We start from the raw sequence: 11191 nt of genomic DNA, 5'->3' as shown, positions 1-11191 counted from the left end.
AACAAACTTGGGATCTCCACAATGCAGTGTAGCTGTTACACACTTCTAACTGCGCACAGCATTAATTCCAACATGCCTCCATGAGGACGAAGCTGTGAACACACCATCAAGCAGCACTGACCTAGGATATGGTGAGTGAAGCCTTAAGCTCTGCATTACGCATTTCAGATTCTATACAAATCCAATACACTCTTATTCGCATAAACACACCAAATACAACAATGTACAAACTGCATGCGATTTACCCTCCCTTAATTTACACATTTTCGAGACGTTTGTTGTCTAGCTATCTGCTGTCCTTAAAGTTGAGATCACAAAGAGTTCCTAAGCGAGGGTGATGGGTGAACGCCCATCCATTTAACAGTCTCCCATTTACTGACTGACTTAGACTTGATTTACTGGTTGGCACCACATGCTTCAAAGGGAGGGTCACTGCTGTAGATGTGATAGCCTTGTTCCTCCAAGGCTGGCTCCAGATCAGCTGCAGCAAACTGGGCAGCACCCTCCATTTCTCTCCTCACTTTCGCGTCAGTCTCCTTTAATTCTTCAACACTTGCCAGATTGCTGTTCGTCATTCTATCCTTGAGAAACATAATAGGGTCACGTTTACACCTTACTTCCTGGGTTTCTTCACCAGTGTGGTAACTGAGCCCCTCGGACACACCAGGTACCTATTCCACCTACCTTCAATCCAAGAATAAAATCTCCTCTTTTGTAGTAAGTCGTGCTGGCTGCTGCTCTCTCAACCGGTGAACCCATGCTGTAGCGGTTATTCTCACAGATGAAAACACAAGGTTATCTCCACAGTGCTGCCATATGGTAAGCTTCAAATATTTGACCCTGATTAGCAGTAGCCATAGTCATATAGTGTCAATCAGACCTCATCTTTTCCATTGTGCTTGCAGGCCCGAGCAATTCCTGCTCCCGGGGCACCTGAGCACCAGCGAGGGCATTGTCCCCATTGAAGTTCTTGGCGTACCTGTGCATCGATCTTCCTGTCCCTTTTGCACAACCTGCTCTTCATCCTGTTAGTTCTGCAAAAATTGCTCGGACTGGCAGGCCCCGACTGAAGGTGAAGCTGTGAGCTCCTTAGGCTGTGATGAGATGGTCCATGGGGTTTACAGAAGGCCTGTAGGCCCACACAGCAGGCTTTCTGGCCATCACACAAGTGACAGAAACCACAGATAATTTTCTGTTGGTACAGCTGCTCCGCTTTTAGCGCCATTCGGCTCACAGTCTGCATCATTCCACAATATTCAAGCCCATCCTTTCTGGTGAGTACTGTGGCGACTGGAGGGCCTTCTAGCCGGTGAAGGTCACCTTTCTCAATCTCACAGGTAGCATCGTTTGCAACTACCGGAAGCATCAGTTACGGGAAGCAACTGCTTGGTGGCTTCTGCGCAGCGCCTGCAAACACGGGGACAGAGGGGCAAGCATCTTCCTCACCAAGCGCAGCAGACACACGCGGTAGCCGTGGCACTCGCGCACTCGAAAGACGAGAGAGACGGCGTCTGTTGTTCAGTGTTGTTTATGTTAGGTTATCTGGCCTAAAATCTTCTGGGATTTCTTCTGTCTCTGCCTCCCATCTTGCTTTAGGAGTTTTGGGATTATATTGGCTATCCGGCAGCTGTATGTATGTTCCGGAAATTCAAACTCGGGTTCTCATGTTAATGTGACAAGCATATCACTCACTGAGCTGTTTCCCCAGCCCACTGTGGGTTTCCTAAAACATTCACATTGCTTCAACAGAAACAAGCAGATCCTGTACAGTTTCTTATATAAAAAAACTTACTTTTACCGCTTGCGCCACGGCTTCCCGTTTGCGGACTTGATTTCTAGTCATCCTCCAGGGCACCAGCTGCTCCTCGTGATTCTAATCCCTTTCCACTGTCCGAATGTGAAGACTGAAGCTGCCCAGGTCTGTACAGTCTATGGAGAAGGGTTAGAGACCAGGGCTCACACTGCCTCTTGGACTTAATGTGACTCTAAGGCCTAGCAAAGATGGAAGTTGGAGACCGCAGAACAGGTGAACCCCCCCCAATGTTTTATTTGAGGAGCCCTAGGACTGACTATTCTAATAGGTTAGTTTTACAAATGTAGAAAAACCCATTTTGGTTGATGGATGGGTCTTAGCTCCGTGTCTAAGGTGGTCTACCGCCTTTGAAGGGTGTGACCGAATGGAATGCCAGATGGGGTTTGGGAAGGAAACAATGTGTTCGGCGGATGCCAAAGGATGTCAGTGTGGTCTCAGCCCAGTGTTTAACGCATAGACAAGGTTTCTTGGGATCTACAAGGTGTGTGCAAACTGTGGCCCCGGAGGCTCACGTGTCCCAGCGTACATCATGTGTGCTATGAACGTGGTCCCAAACTTCCGTAGATGAAGCTGTCACGTCACAATGTCAAAAGGCTGGACATCAGGGTAGTGCTGGTCATATAGACAGCCCAGGTCTGGTCCCTCCTGCTGCACAACACATACACATTCCATAGTGACAAACAGTCCTAGCAAAGAACATGCCAACCTCCGATTGTCCTTGACTGAGGATGCAGAACCTACACGGGTCTCAGGAAAGTAGGTAGCTATCTAGGAAGATGGGTGAGCTGGACACAACGTGGAGCCACATCTGTCCTTATGGGTTGCCACTCCTGCTCACCAGACACATTTGGCTAGAAACACTTTATGTGCCGTTGAGAGAGAGGCCCCAAGTTCCCACCTTTTTTAAGAATGAGGAAGAGGTGTGAAATACATACAGAATACATTCCTCCAATTGTTTTTTTTTTTTCCTAGATACATTTGTTCATTTAATGCAGACAGTCCTGCTACCATGTTGTGCCGATGAGTATAATAGAGAAGTGAGGGGAAGAAGGTTTACAGCCTGTGAGGATATGAAAAATGGCATCTCTGTTTTCTTCCTTGACTTAAAAATGAAAATGTACTTTCTGCAAATATAGAAGATGACAGAAATGTGTGCAAAGGTAATTATAAGAATTTGGCTCTCCATTTGTCCAGGGAAATCAGCTGTTTCAAAGAAGGCAGGAAGAATTACTTTCTCTTCGAAGTGTTCTCCCGTTGCTCACCTTCTCATTGCTGGCAGTAGGTTTTGCCAATTTCATTTTCTCAGAAACTTTATGCACAAGCCTGAATCTTCTTCACAAGATTCCTGCGGAGGGACTGGCTGTTCTTTCCCAGAGTTAAAAAAAAAAAAAAAGCAGCTAATTCTGCCTTCATTGCAGCCACTTGGAAAGATCAAACCAGCATCCCATCATTTATACACCACGTGACTCTAGACAGATTTCTTCTGATTTGCAGGCTGGATCCCTCCCCTGCAGGATGGAAATGATGATGTCTACCTCCCTGGTCAATGTTGTGTGAGTGGAATGTGCCGAGCTTGTCTGAGAGAATGTCTGGCTTCTGATAGCACTTGGTAAGTGATATTTGTCTGCCTTTTCTCGGAGAGGAATAAAAATCGCAGTAACCTTAACAATAATGCTTTCCATCATTTATTTATGATGTAATAGATGCCAGAGACCTAATCCACACGAACTTCTTTAAGCTTAATAGAAAAATGATGTGGACCTCACATACTGATTTAGAAAGTAGTAAGACTCCATTATCTTAACTGTGACTACAGTTACTATCTTAACTGTGAGCCACAATTAGAAGCTAGATCAAGTACGGCACAAGACTGCTTCTTCTTGGACAACAGTCTTATTATTATGCTGCAAAGAGGTGACTTGGGGGGGGGTTCTGAAACTTGGGGGCTGTCTTAGTGACCTTTCTCTTGCTATGATAAAATACTCTGGCCAAAACAGCTTAAGGGAGAAAAAAAGAATGATTTATTTTAGCTTACAGTTCCAGGGGGTACAATCCATCATGGTGGGGAAAATAGGGCATCAGGCAGGAGCAGGAGGCTGGTTGGTCATATTACACCTACACTTAAAAAGCAGAGAGTGACCAGGAAGTGGGGTCAACATATAAAGTTTCAAGGTCCTCTCTCAGTGACCCACTTCTTTTTTTAATTTTAATTTTTTCACAATTTATTCATTCTATATCCTGACTGAAGCTCCCTCCCTCAACTCCTCCCAGTCCCATCCTCCCTTCCTCTCCCCCACCTAATCCCCTTTCCCTTGTCCACTGCAAAGAGGTATTCTCCTCCTCTGCCATCTGCCCAGAGCTTATCAAATCTCATCAGGACTGTCAGGATCCTCTTCCTCTGTGGCCTGCCAAGACTGCATCGCCAGGGGTAAGTGATCAAAGAGCAGGCAATCGAGCCCATACCAGGCTTCTTACAGCAAGGGTCCACATGCTAACCATTCTGCAGCATTCCAAAACAATGCCATAAGCTGGGGACCAAGTGTTTAGACACATGAGCCTGCGAGAGATATTTCATATTCAAACCACAATTGAGGTCACTCAGAAATGCTCCCCTCTCCTCCCAAGGAAACCACTGTCTAATTCTTCGTTACTGTACTCTACAGCAGGTAGACCCTGAGTCTTGACCACAGCCAATTCCACTGGTGAAGGGTTCCCTTTCAGATTAGAATCCTGGAGAATCAGTTCCCTAGGCATCCTCCGTATTTCATACAAACCGTCATTCCCTTGCTACACAAACTCAGACACCTGAGGGATATTAGCAAATGCCCTCAAGCAGCAGCTACTTCTGTGTGACTTAGGCTGTTAAACTAAGCCTGGGAAATGGGTCTTCTCCATGACATAAACACATGCAGTGCTCTCTCTCTCTCGTCTTAGTTCCCTTCTCTTCACTGTTTGAGCAACACACAGAAGTGTGCCCAGACACAAAAGGTGTTGTGTTGTAATTCCTTCTTGGACCAGTTGTGAAAGAGTCTGGGGATTTGTATGGCCGAGAAAAGGCCATGAGGAATAAAGTTACAGCTTCTAAGAAGATAAACATTAACATTACATAGCCCAGATAACTGTGCGTATGAGATACGTGTGAAATATGCAGTGGGCTGTTCTAGTGTAAGGGAGAGGCATGAAGTCTGGAGCGTGAGTTGGGCTATATATATATTAGCTAGATATATATTAGCCTCCTCTGGGATACCCTCCCTAACAATACACATGTTGGCATATCATGAATCATATTGAGAGTCACAAAAGTGAGAAATGTGAAATGGGTCCTAAGGGCCTAAAATCAAGAAAGTTGGTAGAGCTGGGTTTTTCTTGGCTCCTCCAAGAGAAAACCCGTTTCCTTGTCTTTTTCAGCTTCTAGAGGTTACTGCAAGTAATAGTGCGAGGCTCACAGCCAGTCATTGCACTGCCTAGAGTCTGCTCCTGTCATGACATCCTCCTCTCTCTTGCTTCCTGGTGTCCTCCATAAGGACCACTGCGGCTCTCTGGCTCAAAGTAAGTCATTTGGAGCAATTTTCTCATCTTAGAATCCTTAGCTTAGTCACACCAGAAGACTATCTTGCTACCCACAAGTTTCAGTGTTAATAAACACTCGTAGGGAAGTCACTATTTGTTTTCTATTTCATGAAGTAAAGAGATGGGGAGAAGGCACAAGAAAGGGGTCATATTCAGGAGGCAGGGAGGAGAATCAGGGATAAACGTGTGGAGTGGGCAGTGAGGATACATCACGCTGAGTATGTGCTATGGATAGGCCCAGTAGTCAATGAGATTTAGCATGCTGGACCTAAAGGGACATTGGGTGGGTTATTCTTGGAAATAGGTAAATGCAATTAGTGATGTCCATTATATAAAATATCTGACTTCACTGAGAGGACTAGGGAGGAAGGATGTAGGCAAGGAAGGGGTGAGCTTCTACTTCATAAAGATGATGATTGATTTCCAGGATCAAATCTGAAGCAGCAAAGTTGGATTCTGGGAAATTGCTGCAATGGTAGATCATGATAAAATCAGATCCACAAGATGCTTAAGAGGTGGGGCTTACTGAGGTGGCTCCACACTCCATTGGGAGGGGACTGAGAGATTTAGAGATGACTTCAATACTCTTGTGATAACATCTGAATGTTCACAGAAATACCTACTCAGAGACAGGTAGCTCTGAAGGTGCAGAAGATGGGAGCATAAAAAAATAGTTCATGGGTCAAGTTCTGACTTTAGTTTGAGTTACCTACCGTTCATGTGAGCTGTTGAGTAGACATGCTGGCATGGAATAAGAAATTTGGATGAACTTCTTTTAGAGAGAAGGCTGATATTATGTAAAGTGAATGTGATTTGGAAGCAAACTTTTGTTTAAATCTAATTTTTTTCACCGACTCTTCATTAGCCTGGACCAAGCAACATAAATCCTCAGAGTCTTCATTTCTGTCTCAGAAAATGAGCAGTGAAATATTATGCCATGTTGAGAAAAGTTAGCTTTTTTTTTTTTTCTTTTTTGAGGATCAAATTAAAAATATGAGGCTGTCTAGAGCTATTCCTCTCTGAACACACCTGGTCTCAAATGATGAACAGGGCCCAAACTGATTAGTACTCGGATGGGAGATCAACTGGGAACAGCAGTTGCAGTAGGATTAAGAAAAAACATTTCAGTTCCTTTTTACCTATGAAATCTTTGTTGAATGTTATTTCTATGTTTTAGAAATAATAATTGGTAGTAGTATACCTAAATTAAAAGGGGACTCATTGTCATTATTGGTTACAAAATAATTCGTGTTGTGTCTACTGTTTTGTCCCACTTTCTTATGGACTAAATGATTCCATCTTCTATATCTTCCCTGAGATTCCATCTTATAATCACTTGGTAATTTCTATGGCAGAATGGCCAGAGGAGTCAGGGCATTAAGAGGCATGTGTGAGGTAGGGGAAGACCAAGAACTGGCTGCTGTGGCGCTGGTAGAAATTAGGAAGATGATCCATGAAGTCCGATGTTTTTGTGCATTCTCCCACCTGCCTTATGAGTATGGGTATGTTGTTTCATTTTGTTTATAGGAAGTAGAGATTTAAAAAAATATAGAGACTATAATTTTATTCCATGGGTTCATATACCTACCCATTGCTAGACTCTTCAGCAGTGACTATTGTGCCTACACGTTGTTTTAACTCAAAAATTCCTTCATTGTGTATAGTCATTGCTCATGACACTGCGATGGAGGGATATCTTCACACACACACACACACACACACACACACACACACACACACACACATTATATTGAGCACATTTCCCTAGCCCACTACTTTTAACCTTTCTCCCCTGTTCCCTTGCCATTAGCCCCTGTTGCTCTTTTTTTGTTGGTTCAAGGTAGGAGAAGTTTTAGGATAGCTGTATTGTATCAGGGAGTGAGACAGCCATCAGAGCGTAGAGCCTGTGAGCACTGGCTGCATGCAAAAGCCTCCTATGAAGAGGAAGAACAAAATGTTGATGTGGTTTTACCCCCTGGAGGTGCTTACCCCAAGCTGGAGTTGGTTTAAGAGAGAAGGCCACTGCCTGGCTCTCAGTGGTGATTTTACTAAGCCCCGCCCACCCCCATGCCAGAGATCAGGTCTTTGATAAGTTGAAACATTTCTGCTGTTGTTGATTTTGTACTCTGAAGCTTCTGTGACATATGGGTATATGTCCCTTGAACTGAACTAAATGATCCTTTTCAGTGTCATTTCATATATATATGAAGAAGAAAAAAAAAGACTCAGAAATGGCAATGACTCCCTTTGGCAGCATTTCAGATGCAGAGAAAATCCGTAGGAGCAATTAATGCAGGCTCTGCGGTTGGAGGGCACACTCGCACATCCGCCTTCCTACTCCACTGACTCATAATTTTTACTAGGACTTGAGCGTTCCTCTGGAAGGTACTTCGTCAAGCGCTCCATCTGTCCCGGCTTTAAGTCTTGCTTGTATGGCGAAGCCCGTGTTCTCTAGTTGGTCCAGGATGCAGACGACTACATCCCACTTGCTTTCTTTTCTCAGAGAAGAAAAAAATATTCAGTGCATGAAATTTTTAAAAATATGTCTAGCAGACACATGCATTGTCTGGGATGTATGCCCTTTGTAGCAATCTGGCTTCTTCCTTGTTCACGTCAAGCTCTCCTAATGTCTTACACCCTGAATCCTGAGGTGACATTTTGCTGTATAGATGTAAGATAAGACTCTGGTACTCACTTTGCATCTGGAAGAAAGTTGTTACTGTAGCCTTTGCAGCTCAGAAGAGTGTAGGGAAATAATTCATCTTTGCATGATTTATTCCCAAAGCCCATTGTAAAAAAAAAAAAAATGCGCCTGATAATTTCAAGTTCACATTAAATTTTCTGCCATTCAGAGAAAGGACAATTTGGGCAAATAAGTGCTCATTAAAATTTATTTAGAGGGAATATTTTCCATTAGGGTGTTTCATTATTTAAGAAGAAAATAGAAGCCTATGCCAGTACTATATAATGCTCACACCAACATGGCATTTCAGATAAATTACATTTAGATAAAGATAAACGTGTTTGGGTTTCGAAGACCAATTGATTCTAGTGGGTACCGTAGTTGCATAATTATAAGCCAGGTTGAGAGAAATTGTTAACAACAAGGATGAACCCAAAATCATCCACCAGCCAGACTAGAGAAAATTATCCCATGCTGCTCTGATTTTTTTTTTCTGTTTCAGCTGTTGTTTGGAGCTCCATACTGTGCAGCAGGTCTGAGTGTACTGTGACGAATCTGTTGGTGGCTAAGGTGGCGATGGTTAAGTACGGATTGACTGATAACCCGAAGGATGTGAGCTCTGCCTCAAGGTTCACATCCCGTCCTGCTTAACGCAACAGAAGGATGATTTGGCCACAAGTGTGCAGCTATGCAACGTTGGTACCTGCGCATTGCTCTGAGGGGTCACATTTTTCACTCACAAACTGTTTCACACAGCAGGTTCTGACAATGCTCATTTTGTATCTCAAAGTTCTTTTCCCAGGCACCCTGACTGTCTTTTCTTTGTCTCCATCCTCTCTCCAAGTCTCGTCGGTGAAAAGAGAGTCTGTTGGTTTCTTCACCTGCCCCAAATGTGTGTTCTCCATGCAGCTTGATGGTTATACTCCTCTGATTTACTTGCTCTCCCACAATCCTTCGGAAATCTAACACATTTCGTGTCTCTTTACTCATTTCACCTCCTGGGACCCGGGTGGCTGCCTGTTTCTACCTTGATTCTCAACGGCAAGTCTAGATGCTTTCTTACTCCCAGCCTTTGCATTGGTTTTCTCCTGAGCTTGCCTAGACATTCATGCAGCCCAAATGGAGGGAACACTGTGGACTGATTCATAGGCATACACTGGTCAAAGGAGGCTATTAATGCCCTGAGTCCCAATATCATTCCTGAAAAGGAAGACATGAAGATGACCTTACAGGGAAGTGTTAAAGTTAAAATGGGATAATGAGGGGCTGGCGAGATGGCTCAGTGATTAAGAGCACATATTACTTATGCAAAGGACCTGGGCTTGGTTCTGAGCAACCACATGGCGGTCTGCAAAAGTCTGTAACTACAGTTCCAGGGAATCAGACATCCTAACTGGACCCCTGAGGGCACAGAAGTACACATAGCATACATGCAAACATGTAGACAAAACAGTCATTCACGAAATAAACAAATATATTTTTTAAATGAGAAAATGAATAGACAGCAAAACATGTTTCTATTGATTTGACAAATATGGATTCTTCAGGTCCTGTGTGCTCCAGACCATGGTACATCCTGGTCCTTGTTCTTATTATGTTTCAAAGCTGCAGGTAGAATGAGGTTAGCAGTCAATAACAAGAGTGACACCATCAAACCCTTCAATGTTTCCTTCATTCAATGCATTTAATGGAATGTTTACTTCTCCAGCATTCAGCTGTGCATACGATCAACATTTATTTACATTTCTAAGTGGGTGATGTGCCAAGATTTGGAACTTTTGAATGACAAGAGCTAAATCAGACTCTTGCTTCACACAAAGAAGTGCTTAGGGAAGGCTCCTGATAGATTTTTATCTTTATGTCTCTCAGCATGTGACAAGTTCAATCCTCACCTATCCTCTTCAGGAGATGGTGTCCAACATACTCAAGATGGATTTACCCACCTGAAATGCACACACAGTTGGCAATAAAGTAAAAAACAAAACAACAACAACAACAAAACAGTATTATTTTCCCTCATCTAATTTCACAAATTAATCAACAGCTGGGTAATTTGAAGTTTAGCAGGGATAACTCAAATAAGGCTACCAGTTAAAAAGGGTTTTGATTTTAAACTGTCAGGTAGCTTTTTAAAATCAGTCTTTTAAGTTTCAGTCTTGGGGATTGAACTCGGGGCTTCATACATGTCATGGAAAAAATTCCAGTGCAAAGTTCTGCTCTTTGTTTTTAAAGATGATTATTTTTCAAACCTGTGTACATACACCAGTGTATGTACACGTTTATGTGCGTGCACGCATGTGCGTGTATGAGTGTATGCACGTCTATATGGGTACCTGCAGGTGCCAAAAGAACGTGTTTTGCTTATGAGTAGTCTCCCTAGCGCATGACCTTCACTTTGAAAACATTATTTATGTATTTCTGCAGGTCTGTGCTTATTGATATTAACCATCTTTGATTCCTCAGGAAAACAAATTGTTGGTGATATTTAGATATAAACTGTAGAAAAATCATCACGAAGAAAAAAATAAAGAGGTATGAAAGTATGCAGGTCTCTTTAAGATATCTCTGGGAAATCTGAAGCTCTAGCTCTGCTCGTGGTTCCATGACAGTAGCTAAGTGCTTCTTGCATTTATTTACTGCCTCTCTGATGGTTAATCTTGGTTGTCAACTTGAGTATCTGGAATCAACTAAAACACAAGCTGCCAGGCACTCCTGTGAGGGATATTTTTAAATCAATTCTTTGAGTCAGGAAGACCCACCTCAAAAGGAGGCAGCATCTTATGCTGGCAGCCTAACAGAAGGACATAGGGGGAAACTCTGCTTTTGCCTGCTTGCCTTAACTCTCACTAGCAAATCCATCTATCCCCTTGCTGCAGCATTCCTTCGCTATTATTAGAACCAGCCTCTTTGGGATTTCCAAGTAGAATGAAGAACAGAAGCTCTCCAGAAATCCTCCAGGGCTTCAAGGCCAGATTGAAAATGCTCAGACTTTGAGCTTCATGGACTGAACAATTAGAAAATTCTGGACCTCTCCCTAGTGATACAGCTATTTCTGGAGTACCCAGCTTGTAAGCCGATCTAATAAACCCCATATGTTCTTTCTATTGACTTGGTTCCTTTTGAGA

The 11191-nt window shown here is 43.2% G+C and overlaps 1 pseudogene; it reads right to left on the bottom strand.

The window, feature by feature from the left end:
* Positions 1 to 311: 311 nt before the first annotated feature.
* Positions 312 to 8971, bottom strand: LOC129687120 (pyruvate dehydrogenase E1 component subunit alpha, somatic form, mitochondrial-like; annotated as a pseudogene).
* Positions 8972 to 11191: the final 2220 nt, after the last annotated feature.

This window comes from Psammomys obesus, unplaced genomic scaffold (assembly GCF_907164565.1).
Source record: "Psammomys obesus unplaced genomic scaffold, mPsaObe1.curated_primary_1811, whole genome shotgun sequence".
In the NCBI taxonomy this organism is placed as follows: Eukaryota; Metazoa; Chordata; class Mammalia; order Rodentia; family Muridae; genus Psammomys; species Psammomys obesus.
The sequence above is the reverse complement of the archived record's forward strand: the minus strand, read 5'-3'. Positions and strand labels throughout refer to the sequence as shown.